Genomic DNA, 15054 nt, shown 5'->3' on the forward strand with positions numbered 1-15054 from the left:
TTACATGGGTTATAATGTACCAGCAGTTTGTTCGAACAAAGCAGATTGGTGGCTTTCTTGAAAACTCTGTCTTGCAATGTGCCCCCCGCACCTGTTGTTGCCTTTTTTCAATAGCATGTGCAATGGTTCAAGTAAGGTGCTTAATTTAGGTAGGAAGTTACCAAAGTAGTTGAGTAGACCCAGGAACGAACGCAGCTCCATCACGTTCTGTGGCTTGGGTGCATTCTTGATGGCTTTTGCTTTCACCTCAGTAGGTCTGATGCCATCGGCGCCAATTTTTCTCCCAAGGAATTCCACCTCTGGTGCCATGAAGACGCACTTCGAGCGTTTAAGTCTGTGTCCCACTCTGTCCAAACGTAGTAGAACCTCTTCCAGGTTGTTCAGATGTTCCTTGGAGTCACGACCGGTGATCAGGATGTCATCTTGGAACACAACGGTTTGGGAAACGGACTTCAGTAGACTTTCCATATTGCTGCAGCCGAGCGAATTCCGAAAGGGCACCTGTGGTAAATAAACAGTCCTTTGTGTGTGTAAATGCACGCAAGTCTCTTCGACGTTTCGACCAACTCTTGCATCATATAGGCCGATATCAAGTCCAGTTCCCTCCGGCTAGCGTCGCAAACAAGTCATCAGTCTTCGATAACGGGTACTGATCTTGTTTCAAAACCCTGTTGATCGTAGCCTTGTAATCTCCACAGATTCTGACTGTGCCATCACTTTTCAGCACAGGAACAATGGAGCTGGCCCATTTATTAAATTCGATCGGTGATATGATCACTTTACGCTGGAGTCTGTCCAGTTCAATTTCGACCTTCTCCCTTATCATATACGGCACTGCCCAAGCTTTATGATGGATGGGTCTCGCTTCTGAGGCCACGTGGATCTGCACCTTGGCTCCCGTGAAGTTGTCAATACCAGTTTAGAACAGCGAGGGGAACTTGCTCAATACTTGGGCACATGTATCTTCCTCTGATGACAAGGCCTTTATGTCGTTTCAGTCGCATCTGATTTTCTCCAACCAGCTCCTGCCGAGCAGCGTTGGGCCATTGCCTGGAACAATCCATAGCGGTAACTTGTGAACCGCACCATTATACGACACATTCATTTGTGCACTGCCAATCACCTTTATCAGTTCTTTGGTGTATGTGCGCAGCTTGGCATTAACAGGGCTCAACCTGGGCCTCACAGTCTTAGTATCCCACACCTTATTAAATGCCCTCTCATTCATGATCGATTGACTCATCCCTGTGTCCAGTTCCATCGATACCAGTATCCCGTTAAACTTCACGTTAATCAAAATTGGTTGACTCTTGGTTATGAAAGAGTATAGTCCATATACTTCCTCCTCTGGTATCTCGGATTGTGTGTCTGGATCCGCGCTAGTCTGATTCTCATCCTCCACGTGATGTGTTGCAGCTCGCTTGCTCATCTGCAGACACTTGCGCTGGAGATGCCCCACTCTCAGACAGCCTTTGCAACTATATTGCTTAAATCGGCACTGCTGGTGCTGATGATTTCCCCCAACACGGAGAAGTCGGATACATTCCCGCTGGCAGACTTTGGGCAGCCATAGGTTTCACAAATGCAGCCAGATAGGCTCTGCCATGTGCCGCTCTGCCGAACGCCGAATCAATTGCATTTACTTGCCAAGCTTCGGTTCTTCACCGATATTTGCTTTAAACTCCTGTCCGTTGTCATACATGATTGAGCGATCTGGATGACCCTTTTTAAATCCAACTCCTCCACCGCCAGAAGTTTGCGCAGGATCACCTCGTGGTTGATACCGATAACAAAGAAGTCCCGCAGTATGTCTGCCAACACCGTCCTGAACTTGCACGTCTCAGGTCGGTAACGAATTCCACCGCGCTCTGGCCCTCCGATCGAACGTGTGTATAAAACCTGTATCTCGAGATGATGTTGCTGCGTCTAGCTTGAGGTGCTCCCGTACCAATGTACACAACTCCTCATACGTTTTTTCTGTTGGATCACTCGGCATGAGTAGACTCTTTATCAGACCGTAGATCTTTGAACCGCACACGGTGAGGAACACGGCCCGGCGCCAATCTGCATCGTCGATCCACTTAATTTTGTTGGTCACGAAGTACTGGTTCAAACTGCTCACAAAGTCTTCCCAATCTTCTCCCTCCACAAATCACTCTAAAAATTCAATCGTGCTCATTTTGCAAACAAAGGTTTTTGTATTCTCGTCGTCAAATGGTATGTATGCAATAAAGGTACAGACTGAGTACTGTTTAACTAGGCAAGGTATAACCTTGTTCTGCTTTATTATGGTCCAAAGTGCCTGACTCTCAAAATGGCTGGCCTTTTATACCAGAGCAGCACCATGTGCGTGCTGCTCGGTGGCCTCCAACAATGACACCATCTGGTGGCTACAAACAGAATGTATATACATGACACGATTAAAAAGAAATATGTCATCTGTTAACGACATACCATACTGTAGTACTCAGACCAATAATGAGAATTAATTTTAAAAGATCAGTTTCTGACATTTCATGACCCTTGAGGCTATGGAAACTAAGTACTCAAGTGAATGGCAAGCATAAATTTAAACATTTTATAGTTTATGCTGAAGCTTTTAGAAATCTCAAAGAAAAGTATTGAATTTCTGGATTGGGATCCAAATATGCCATCTGTGCATACAGTGGAGTCGATTTAAATTTGCTGAAATTGCTGTTAACAGGAGAGTGTCGGCCTCAAAATGGGGTGAATTACACCCTCTTAATGCCAATGATCGACACCCTGCCATTTTCACAAGGGCCTACCGCGGGGCAGTTTAAACAGCTGCCTGCTTCAGTTTGTAGTCCTCTTTTACTCTGTTTATTAGGTTCCTATGATATACATGTGGGGAAAAATAGAAAAAAGACAAATCTAAAGGCACTGTATCTGAATGTGAGAAGCATTCACAAAAAAATAGTTGAATTAATAGCACAGATAGAAATGAATAGGTTTGATCTAATAGCCATTATGGAAACGTGGTTGCAAAGTGACGAAGGTTGGGATCTAAATATTCCAGGATACTTCACTTTTCGAGGTAAGCAAATTGGAAAAGGAGGAGGGGTAGTCTGGATAATAAAGGATAGGATAAAGTCAGTAGAGAGAAAGGATCTTGGCTCAGAAAATCAAGAAATAGAATCCGTTTGGGTAGCTAAGAAACAGCAAGGGGCAGAAAACATTGGTGGGAATTGTTTATAGGCCCCCAAACAGTCATGGTAATGTAGGACACAGTATAAATCAGGAAATTAGAGGTGCATGTAACAAGAGTAATACAATAATCATGGGGGGGGGGGGAGACTTTAATCTACATATAGACTGAGCAAACCAAATTTGCAGTAATAGCGTGAGATCGAATTCATGGAATCTTTACAAGATGGTTTTCGAGATCAGTATGGTGAGGAACCAACTAGGGAACAGGCTATTTTAGATCTAGTATTGTGCATTGAGAAAGGATTAATTAATAACCTTGTAGTAAAGGGGCCTTTACGGAAGAGTGACCATAATATGATAGAATTTTATATTGAGTTTGAAAGTGATTGAGTTAAATCTGAAACTAGGGCCTTAAATCTAAACAAAGCAAACAACGTAGGTATGAGGGCAGAGTTGGCTATGGTAGATTGGGAAATTACATGAAAGAGTATGACAGTAGACAAGCAATGGCTAGCATTTAAAGAACTAATACATAATTTACAACAGACATACATTCCTTTAAGGCACAAAAAACCCATAGGAAAAGTGGTCCAAACATGGCTAACAAGAGAAGTTAAAGATAGTATTGGATCAAAGGAAGAGGCTTATAACGTTGCCAAAAGAGCAGTAAGCCTGAGGATTGGGAGGATTTTAGAATTCAGCAAAGGAGGACCAAGAAATTGATTAAAAAAAGGGAAAATAGAATACGAGAGTAAACTAGCGAGAGATATAAAAACAGCCTGTAAAAGCCTCTCTCGGTATGCAAAAAGGAAAAGATTAGCGAAAGTAAATGAGGGTCTCTTACAGGCTGAGATAAGAGAAATTATAATGGGGAAGAAGGAAATGGCAGAGAAATTAAACAAATACTTTGGAGCTGAAATTGATGAACTCACCGCCCACTGCCGCCGACATTCCTCTGCTTGAACCACCCAGTGCTACTTTCGACATGGCCTGGAGCGGGCGGGAGGGGAGAGCCGCCGGGAAGTGCCAGCCAACATCAGTGGATGGCCAATGCACATAAGTAGACTCCCTCTCGCCAAGATGCCAGATAGGTGAGGGCAGGAGTCGGTGGCAGGACGGAGGTGGACCACTGCATGGAGGCTGCTCCGTCCTGAATGGTGAGTGTCAAGATCCTGTAAAAAAAAGGTAAGTGAAATGTTTTTAAATTATTCCTTTGCAGTTACTTACCTGGATGGGGTCCCCTGAAGGTCATCAGATGTTTATTTTTGTTGGAAAGACAATAAATCCCCTAGACCTGATGGCCTACATCCTTGGGTTTTGAAAGAGGTGGCTATAGAGATAGTGAACGCATTGGTTGTCATCTTCATAAATTCTATAGATTCTAGAACAGTTCCCACAGATTGGAAGGTAGCTAACGTAAGCCCACTATTTAAGAAAGGTAGGAGAGAGAAAACGGGGAACTATAGACCAGTTAGCCTGCCATCAGTCATAGGGAAAATGCTAGAATCTATTATGAAGGATGTGGTAACAGGGCACTTAGAAAATAATAATAGGATTGGACAGAGTTAACACGGATTTATGAAAGAGAAATCATGTTTGACAAATCTGTTGGTTTTTTGAGGTTGTGACTAATAGAATAGATAAGGGAGAACCAGTGGATGTGCTGCATTTGGATTTTCAGAAGGCATTCGATAAGAGGTTATTGAACAACATTAGGGCTCATGGGATTGGGGCTAATATATTAGGATGGATTGAGGATTGGTTAATGGACAGAACACAGAGAGTAGGAATAAATGGGTCATTTGGAAAGCGGTGACATGATAGGTCCAAGTCTGCATGGATTTGTGAAAGGGAAATCATGCTTGACAAATCTTCTGGAATTTTTTGAGGATGTTTCCAGTAGAGTGGACAAGGGAGAACCAGTTGATGTGGTATATTTGGACTTTCAGAAGGCGTTCGACAAGGTCCCACACAAGAGATTGATGTGCAAAGTTAGAGCACATGGGATTGGGGGTAGTGTGCTGACATGGATTGAGAACTGGTTGTCAGACAGGAAGCAAAGAGTAGGAGTAAATGGGTACTTTTCAGAATGGCAGGCAGTGACTAGTGGGGTACCGCAAGGTTCTGTGCTGGGGCCCCAGCTGTTTACACTGTACATTAATGATTTAGATGAGGGGATTAAATGTAGTATCTCCAAATTTGCGGATGACACTAAGTTGGGTGGCAGTGTGAGCTGCGAGGAGGATGCTGTGAGGCTGCAGAGCGACTTGGATAGGTTAGGTGAGTGGGCAAATGCATGGCAGATGAAGTATAATGTGGATAAATGTGAGGTTATCCACTTTGGTGGTAAAAACAGAGAGACAGACTATTATCTGAATGGTGACAGATTAGGAAAAGGGGAGGTGCAAAGAGACCTGGGTGTCGTGGTACATCAGTCATTGAAGGTTGGCATGCAGGTGGTTAAGAAAGCAAATGGCATGTTGGCCTTCATAGCAAGGGGATTTGAGTACAGGGGCAGGGAGGTGTTGCTACAGTTGTACAGGGCATTGGTGAGGCCACACCTGGAGTATTGTGTACAGTTTTGGTCTCCTAACCTGAGGAAGGACATTCTTGCTATTGAGGGAGTGCAGCGAAGGTTCACCTGACTGATTCCCGGGATGGCGGGACTGACCTATCAAGAAAGACTGGATCAACTGGGCTTGTATTCACTGGAGTTCAGAAGAATGAGAGGGGACCTCATAGAAACATTTAAAATTCTGACGGGGTTAGACAGGTTAGATGCAGGAAGAATGTTCCCAATGTTGGGAAAGTCCAGAACCAGAGGTCACAGTCTAAGGATAAGGGGTAAGCCATTTAGGACCGAGATGCGGAGGAACTTCTTCACCCAGAGAGTGGTGAACCTGTGGAATTCTCTACCACAGAAAGTTGTTGAGGCCAATTCACTAAATATATTCAAAAAGGAGTTAGATGAGGTCCTTACTACTAGGGGGATCAAGGGGTATGGCGAGAAAGCAGGAATGGGGTACTGAAGTTGAATGTTCAGCCATGAACTCATTGAATGGCGGTGCAGGCTAGAAGGGCCGAATGGCCTACTCCTGCACCTATTTTCTATGTTTCTATGTTTCTATTTTCGGGCGGCAGACTGTATCTAGTGAGATGCCACAAGGATCAGTGCTTAGGCCTCAACTATTCACAAACTATATCAATGATTTGGATGAGGGGACCAAGTGTAATATATCCAAGTTTTCTGATGATACAAAGCTCGGTGGGAATGTAAGTTTGTAAGGAGGATGCAAAGAGGCTTCAGGGAGATATAGACGGGCTAAGTGAGTGGGCAAGATCATGACAAATGGAATATAATGTGGAGAAATGTGAAGTTATCCACTTTGGGAGGAAAAATAGAAAAGAATATTTTTAAATGGTGAGTGATTGGGAAATGTTGGTGTTCAGAGGGACCTGGGTGACCTTGCACACAAATCACTGAAAGTTAACATGCAGGTACAGCAAGCAATTAAGAAATCAAATGGTATGTTGGCCTTTATTACAAGCGGATTTAAATATAAGAGTAAAGACGTCTTGCTGCAATTATATAGGGCCCTGGTGAGACTGCACCTGGAGTATTGTGTACAGTTTTGGTCTCCTTATCTAAGAAAGGATATACTTGCCATTGAGGGAGTGCAACGAAGGTTCACCAGACTGATTCCTGGGATGGGGGGATTGTCCTATGAGGAGAGATTGAGTAGACTAGGCCCATATTCTCTAGAGTTTAGAAGAATGAGAGGTGATCTCATTGAAACATACAAAATTATTAGAGCTTGACAGGGTAGATGCAGGCAGGGTGTTTCCTCTGGCTGGGGAGTCTAGAACCAGGAGTCCCAGTCTCAGAATAAGGGGACGGCCATTTAGGACTGAGCTGAGGAGAAACTTCTTCACTCAGAGGGTGGTGAATCTTCGGAATTCTTTATCCCAGAGGGCTGTGGAGGCTCAGTCATTGAGCAAATTCAAGACAGAGATCGATAGATTTTTGGATATTAAGGGAATGAAGGGATATGGGGATAGTGCAGGAAAGTGGTGTTGAGGTAGAAGATCAGCCATGATCTTATTGAATGGTGGGGCAGGCTCGAGGGGCCGAATGGCCTACTCCTACTCCTAGTTTTATGTTCTTCTAGGAACCTGATTGCCATTTTAGGATAGAAGTATTTGCAGCTTGCCCCATGGATAGTTCGCGGAAAATAGCGATGAAGTGGCCCTGGAAAGGTCAGTTTTACATTGTTTTTTGGGGGCCAGGAGTAGCAGATGTGCACCCCTGAGCCCAATAAAAATAATCTGTGCTGCTTGCACCCTGCACCCTCGCCGCCCCTCACCTCCCAGCCCCCCACAATTACCACACATCCCCTGAATTACCTTGCCCAGATTGGGCCAGCCTGAATCTGACAAGCTGTATCAGGATGCCCATTTAGTGTTTGCAGCTCACTTAAATAAGGTCAGGGCCTCAAAATGTCTCCGGTCTCATCGTCCTCGGAATGGGCTCTGCCGGCCAGCCACCCAAATGAAACAATCGACCCCATCACCTTGTCATTACACTATGCGGTGTGATAGATGAATGCTTAATGCTTTTTCCTGAATTACCTATCTCCACTTTTTAAACAGGCACATTAACCCACTACAAAGCTACAGGGCCGAAAAAATAAATTATAGGCTGACATGGAGCCATAGATTATTAACATGGCCCACTAGCATGTACACTGCAAGATAACATTCGGTCAACTGTTATATTATGGGCTCAGCCATTATTATTCCATTGCATAATTTTAGGGCCCATACTTTAGAATGCCATTCTGGAATGAAGAACTTAATTGTCCATAATTCATTAACATGTGATGATAATTATGTTAGGTTAAAGTTTATTTGACTGAATTTGATCTATTAAATCCATGGTGTGTGTCCATTGGTGGCCATGCCTTCAGCTGCCTTGGCCCTAAACTTTGGAATTCCCTCCCTAAACTTCTCCACCTCTCTCTCCTCCTTTCAGATGCTCCTTAAAATCTATCTCTTTGACCAGGCTTTTGGACATCTGTCCTAAAATCTCTATGTGGCACGGTGTCAAATTTATGTCTAAAACGCTCATGCCAAGCACCTTGTGATTTGACTATGTTAAAGGCGCTATATAAATGCAAGTTGTTGTCTTAGAAGAACACAATTTTACCGCCGAATGATTGGAATAGCTTTTCCAAGGCTGAAGAAGGAGGGGCTAAGAAGTGACAGGAAATAATGAAGTAAAAGGGAATACAAGGTGTAGCCATGAATTTGCAAGCAAGTGGCAGGGCAGCCCAGCTTCTGACCTTCTGTTTGACAGCTGCCGAAGTGGAAGTACTGCTGGAAGAAGTAGCTGCCACAAGCTGTACCACTCGTGGCACCATTCCCAGAGAGCAGTATTGCAGGGTGTCTGCAAGGAGGTGCAGCCAGGTTTCAGGCTGCAGCTGACAGTTACTGTGTGTGCCAGCCCTATTTAATGTAAATGGATGGAAAATTGAACAGGCTACCTTATAGGCGAGCAACCATCACCATCTTTTTCCTCTATTTGCTGCACTCAGGTGACATAAGACGTCCAGGCAAAAGAAAAACTGACTTTACATTATCTTGCACATACTTAACCCTTACTTGAAAACGCTAAAAATCCATTTCACTTCAATGTGATTTGGAAATGGTTTCCTGCATGCCAAAACATTGAGGAATGATGTACAAGATGTCCCCGTCCACAAATTAACATTTAAATGAAACTTCCTCCTGTTGGAGGCTTTTCCGACCCATGGGAAATTGCACATGATGCGAAATGGGGTGTCGATTGCAAGATAATGGATCTTAGTCCAATTTTCCAATTATGAATGACCAATTTATACTCGCTAATCGACTGATCCTGATTAGAAAACACCACCGCTGCCTGATATTTTTAAGATAAAAGATAGATTACCCACAAAGCATATTTCTAATTCGTTATGATGACCTCTTGTAATTTATTTTGTATCTTGATGATTTTATAGAACTACGGTTGTCAACCGCAGTGTTCAGTTATTTAGTGATTAGGTGCAATCAGTTTCACTTGGAACGGAGTTCAAACCGACATACCACGTAAGTGTGTCTCACAAATTATAATATAAATACAACATAATGCACAGTGATACACTCAAACACGGATGATAATTTTGTTGATCATCAGAAAAAGGCTTTCGATTTACTCAACTTCAACAGAACATTAGGAGCGTTTTGCTTCCTTTGATAGCGCATTGTTTAGAACGTTCAGGTAAAAACTCCTCTATACGTTATTTTAACAAAGTTATTTCCAATAGGTTAATGACTGCGTTAACTCACAAAGGAATTGTGTATCTCCATATTAAGCAGTGCACTGTCAGAAAAAATGAAACCTCTATCACTATCATTCTCTTAATAGTCAATATTTGTTGTTAATAAATAATGCAAATAAAGTCTTGTAACTGGAGCAAGCAACATAGCAGCAATCAAATGAAGATCCATCTGTGTCACGTGGAGTAACATTAACATGTTATTCCCTTGAGTGACAGCCATAGTTCACTACTGACAGTTTAATAAAGCAACTCACAGGAGACTAAAACAGTGGCTCTTCAAAACAACATATATGCAAATGGCCGCTACTTCTATGCACCACTACCACGAATAATGGGGAAGTATTATCTATTACCTTGAATAGATTACAACACAGTTACAAAGTCAACCTCTCGACTTACAACCATAGTTGTATAATATGTAACAATACAAGCAAGAATTTTCAGCACATATTCTGAATAGCAGATAGGAATGGGTGATTTCCAGACTAATTTAATCATAGGGGTTCAGATGACAAGTATAAATTCCATTTTTGCTTGTATAGATTGGTTGTTGTCTGACCTTCCCATTTCAATTACATTTTCAAAATTATGATGCCTTCCATTATTCTTTAAATATATTTGTTAAATCAAATTAAATTATTCTTCCGTACAGTACATATTGTTATTGTAAACATTGTTAACGATTTTAATTATTGTAATTTATTTTAATAATTGTTATAAAGTAGCATATTTAAAAGTATAAGAATAAAGAAAGTGAAATATTCTCGACTGACTTTTCTGAAGGTTATATTTTTTGCTTTGCCAAGACTGAAGACAAACAGCTTCCCTTCTGCAACAGATGAATTAGCTGTGGATGATATTTCATTTACAAACTGTGGGCTCACCTATCAGCCATTAAATGGGGTATCTGCATTTCTTTGAAGATCTTGAGGTAGAAATTGGTTATCATTGTGCCCAAAATGGTGATAAAGTGACCAATTTTGCAGAGCTATGCTATGGGCCCGAAGGAACCAGCCTGTTTTAGGATGCTTCAAGAAAACTGGTCTGCTCTGAGAGAAGCAGACGTTGAGCCGACTCCACTCAGGTTTTCCAGGCATGGGTAAGGCCCAGCAAGCAGCCACTACAAAAAAGGTGAGTTCATTTTTTTAAAATTTGAATTAATTCTCTGTCGGCCGTGATCGGTTCCACTACTGTTGTTGTCTTCCCGCCCCACCCCACCCCACTTACCTGAGTGCTGTTACTGGCGCGACAAGCAGCCCAAAATGTTTATTCTGTGATGAGCAAGCTGCCCGTGGAGGTGCAACAGGTGCCAGCAGCTCACTGGGCTTACTGAAATGAGACCTGGGGCCCATACCAATTTACACCCCTGTACGTTAAACTAGGACAGGCATTGCTTGATTGTTGAACTTTTACAGTTCTATTTACGCCTTCTTTAAGTAGGGTGACCATACGTCCTCTTTTTCCGGGTTTAGTCCGCGGATGAGGTACTATGTCACTGGGTAAACAATGTCCCTGGTTCAAGAAACCTGTTCCCGAATACATGCGGGTTGAAGCCAGGAGCCACGTGACCCCGAGTTGCCCTGCGGTCGATGAATAAAGTGGGTGAGGCTGTGCGGCAGGGGCAGGGGCAGGGGGGCGGTTTTCAACAGGTGGGAGGATGTCAATCTTCTGTTTTCAACCAGTAGAAGGGGTGGACTTGCAGAGATCCCACTCTGTACCCCCAGTGTGCATGCTTCGCTCCCCCCACTCCACCGAATCCCCGGATAATACTTGGATCGCGTGCAGTTTTCCTGTGAAATTCAGTTGCAGAGAAAACAGCCCCGGAGCCAAAATGTTCGAGTAACCGGGGCCACTGTTCATTTGACTAATGATGTGCCAGGAGCCGGATCAGAGCACGCTCCATGGCCTCAGATGGTGTGGGTGAGTATCGGGCTGTGAGGAGGGGGAGGAACCAGCGACTGCAGGCGGCAGAGGCTGTGAGCAGCGGCCACATTATTTAGACGGAAAGTTCTGGCGCTGTGTTTTGCAGCTTCAGTTTGCATCAAAATAACAAAAATCAGCCACAATCCCATCCCCCACTCCCTCCCCAGAACCGCCACATGTTCCTGGGCACACACAGATTAGCTATAACATAGATGGTACAGCACTATTGCAGTTGCCATAGCAATGGCAAAGACCGAATAGCATATGATGTGGAACTCACGCAAGATTCGAGATTCAGTGTAAAGTGACATTGACATTGGCAGAAAAGCAGAATTGCTGCTTTAACAACCAGCTTCAAAAGAGGCAACAAACTTGTCATGCCAGTTTCTTGAAACGTGTAGATAGCACAGCAATTATTAATAAATCTGTGAAAAAAACATTACTGTGAAGGAAGATATTTTCTGACTAGGGTGTGTAGACAGTGGGTCTGAAAATCTGACATTCCTGAAGAGTGTTATTGTATTATTTATAAACGATGTCTGAATGCACTTCAATCGTGTGGCGTCACATTCACGGTAATTATATGCACATTCGTTTTGTATTGTAATGTATATGTGCAACTTGTTAAAATATTGGCTGCTAAAAATGTTGCCTCACTGCGCAATCTGCATTTTCCATCCTGGCTGCCTTGCTGTGGTCCTACCCCGTGTCCCCGCATTTGGTTTAGAAAATATCACCCTATCATTTAATATTTGCTGTTCTCCCCATTTGTTAAACAGCTGGTTCATCATTTGTTATACATAATTTGGATGGCAGTGTGTTGGTATTGAACTATAGGTTGCAGGTTTATAATCCCCACCGAACAAATTCTCCTGACCCTTGTAAAATAAAAAGGGTCGAATTGGGGTAGGAATCCACCAAGGCTGCTCTGATGGTGACTGGTCAATGGATAGTATTAGAGAGGTCCAACACTGCTTCCAGTGCGCCAGCGCAGCCTTCGGTCGCCTGAGGAAGAGAGTGTTCGAGGATCAGGCCCTCAAATCTGGCACCAAGCTTATGGTCTACAGGGCTGTAATGATACCCGCCCTCCTGTATGGCTCAGAGACACCTCAAATCGCTGGAGAAACATAGAAACATAGAAAATAGGTGCAGGAGCAGGCCATTCAGCCCTTCTAGCCTGCACCGCCATTCAATGAGTTCATGGCTGAACATGAAACTTCAGTACCCCCTTCCTGCTTTCTCGCCATAACCCTTGATCCCCGAGTAGTAAGGACTTCATCTAACTCCCTTTTGAATATATTTAGTGAATTGGCCTCAACTACTTTCTGTGGTAGAGAATTCCACAGGTTCACCACTCTCTGGGTGAAGAAGTTTCTTCTCATCTCGGTCCTAAATGGCTTACCCCTTATCCTTAGACTGTGACCTCTGGTTCTGGACTTCCCCAACATTGGGAACATTCTTCCTGCATCTAACCTGTTTAAACCCGTCAGAATTTTAAACGTTTCTTTGAGGTCCCCTCTCATTCTTCTGAACTCCAGTGAATACAAGCCCAGTTGATCTAGTCTTTCTTGATAGGTCAGTCCCGCCATCCCGGGAATCAGTCTGGTGAATCTTCGCTGCACTCCCTCAATAGCAAGAATGTCCTTCCTCAAGTTAGGAGACCAAAACTGTACACAATACTCCAGGTGTGGCCTCACCAAGGCCCTGTACAACTGTAGCAACACCTCCCTGCCCCTGTATTCAAATCCCCTCGCTATGAAGGCCAACATGCCATTTGCTTTCTTAACCGCCTGCTGTACCTGCATGCTAACCTTCAATGACTGATGTACCATGACACCCAGGTCTCGTTGCACCTTCCCTTTTCCTAATCTGTCACCATTCAGATAATAGTCTGTCTCTCTGTTTTTACCACCAAAGTGGATAACCTCACATTTATCCACATTATACTTCATCTGCCATGCATTTGCCCACTCACCTAACCTATCCAAGTCACTCTGCAGCCTAATAGCATCCTCCTCGCAGCTCACACTGCCACCCAACTTAGTGTCATCCGCAAATTTGGAGATACTGCATTTAATCCCCTCGTCTAAATCATTAATGTACAATGTAAACAGCTGGGACCCCAGCACAGAACCTTGCGGCACCCCACTAGTCACTGCCTGCCATTCTGAAAAGTACCCGTTTACTCCTACTCTTTGCTTCCTGTCTAACAACCAGTTCTCAATCCACGTCAGCACACTACCCCCAATCCCATGTGCTTTAACTTTGCACATTAATCTCTTGTGTGGGACCTTGTCGAAAGCCTTCTGAAAGTCTAAATATACCACATCAACTGGTTCTCCTTTGTCCACTTTACTGGAAGCATCCTTAAAAAATTCCAGAAGATTTGTCAAGCATGATTTCCCTTTCACAAATCCATGCTGACTTGGACCTATCATTTTCCAGATGCACTGCTATGACATCCTTAATAATTGATTCCATCATTTTACCCACTACTGAGGTCAGGCTGACCGGTCTATAATTCCCTGTTTTCTCTCCCTCCTTTTTTAAAAAGTGGGGTTACATTGGCTACTCTCCACTCCATAGGAACTGATCCAGAGTCAATGGAATGTTGGAAAATGACTGTCAATGCATCCGCTATTTCCAAGGCCACCTCCTTAAGTACTCTGGGATGCAGTCCATCAGGCCCTGGGGATTTATCGGCCTTCAATCCCATCAATTTCCCCAACACAATTTCCCGACTAATAAAGATTTCCCTCAGTTCCCCCTCCTTACTAGACCCTCTGACCCCTTTTATATCCGGAAGGTTGTTTGTATCCTCCTTAGTGAATACCGAACCAAAGTACTTGTTCAATTGGTCTGCCATTTCTTTGTTCCCCGTTATGACTTCCCCTGATTCTGACTGCAGGGGACCTACGTTTGTCTTTACTAACCTTTTTCTCTTTACATACCTATAGAAACTTTTGCAATCCACCTTAATGTTCCCTGCAAGCTTCTTCTCGTACTCCATTTTCCCTGCCCTAATCAAACTCTTTGTCCTCCTCTGCTGAGTTCTAAATTTCTCCCAGTCCCCAGGTTCGCTGCTATTTCTGGCCAATTTGTATGCCACTTCCTTGGCTTTAATACTATCCCTGATTTCCCTTGATAGCCACGGTTGAGCCACCTTCCCTTTTTTTATTTTTACGCCAGACAGGAATGTACAATCGTTGTAATTCATCCATGCGGTCTCTAAATGTCTGCCATTGCCCATTCACAGTCAACCCCCTAAGTATCATTCGCCAATCTATCCTAGCCAATTCACGTCTCATACCTTCAAAGTTAGCCTTCTTTAAGTTCTGGACCATGGTCTCTGAATTAACTGTTTCATTCTCCATCCTAATGTAGAATTCCACCATATTATGGTCACTCTTCCCCAAGGGCCCTCGCACAATGAGATTGCTAATTAATCCTCTCTCATTACACAACACCCAGTCTAAGATGGCCTCCCCCCTAGTTGGTTCCTCAACATATTGGTCTAGAAAACCATCTGTAAGATCCTGCAAATCCCTGGGAGGGCAGAGTCACCAACATTAACGTCCTCGACCAGGCCAACATCCCCAGC

General features: G+C 43.6%; 2 long non-coding RNA genes across 3 annotated transcripts in view; one reads left to right on the top strand and one right to left on the bottom strand.

Moving 5' to 3' along the window:
• LOC139264627 (uncharacterized) overlaps window positions 1–11115 on the bottom strand; it is a 46915-nt gene extending 35800 nt beyond the window's left edge. For both annotated transcript variants that reach the window (XR_011593386.1, XR_011593387.1), the window contains exons 1-2: window positions 10758–11115; window positions 4101–4340 (exon numbers count right to left, since the gene is read on the bottom strand). This is a non-coding gene — a long non-coding RNA (uncharacterized lncRNA). The remainder of the gene's footprint in view (window positions 1–4100; window positions 4341–10757) is intronic.
• Window positions 11116–11295: 180 nt separating this feature from the next.
• LOC139263978 (uncharacterized) overlaps window positions 11296–15054 on the top strand; it is a 141307-nt gene continuing 137548 nt past the window's right edge. The window contains exon 1 of the long non-coding RNA XR_011593261.1: window positions 11296–11450. This is a non-coding gene — a long non-coding RNA (uncharacterized lncRNA). The remainder of the gene's footprint in view (window positions 11451–15054) is intronic.

This window comes from Pristiophorus japonicus, chromosome 5 (assembly GCF_044704955.1).
Source record: "Pristiophorus japonicus isolate sPriJap1 chromosome 5, sPriJap1.hap1, whole genome shotgun sequence".
NCBI lineage: Eukaryota > Metazoa > Chordata > Chondrichthyes > Pristiophoridae > Pristiophorus > Pristiophorus japonicus.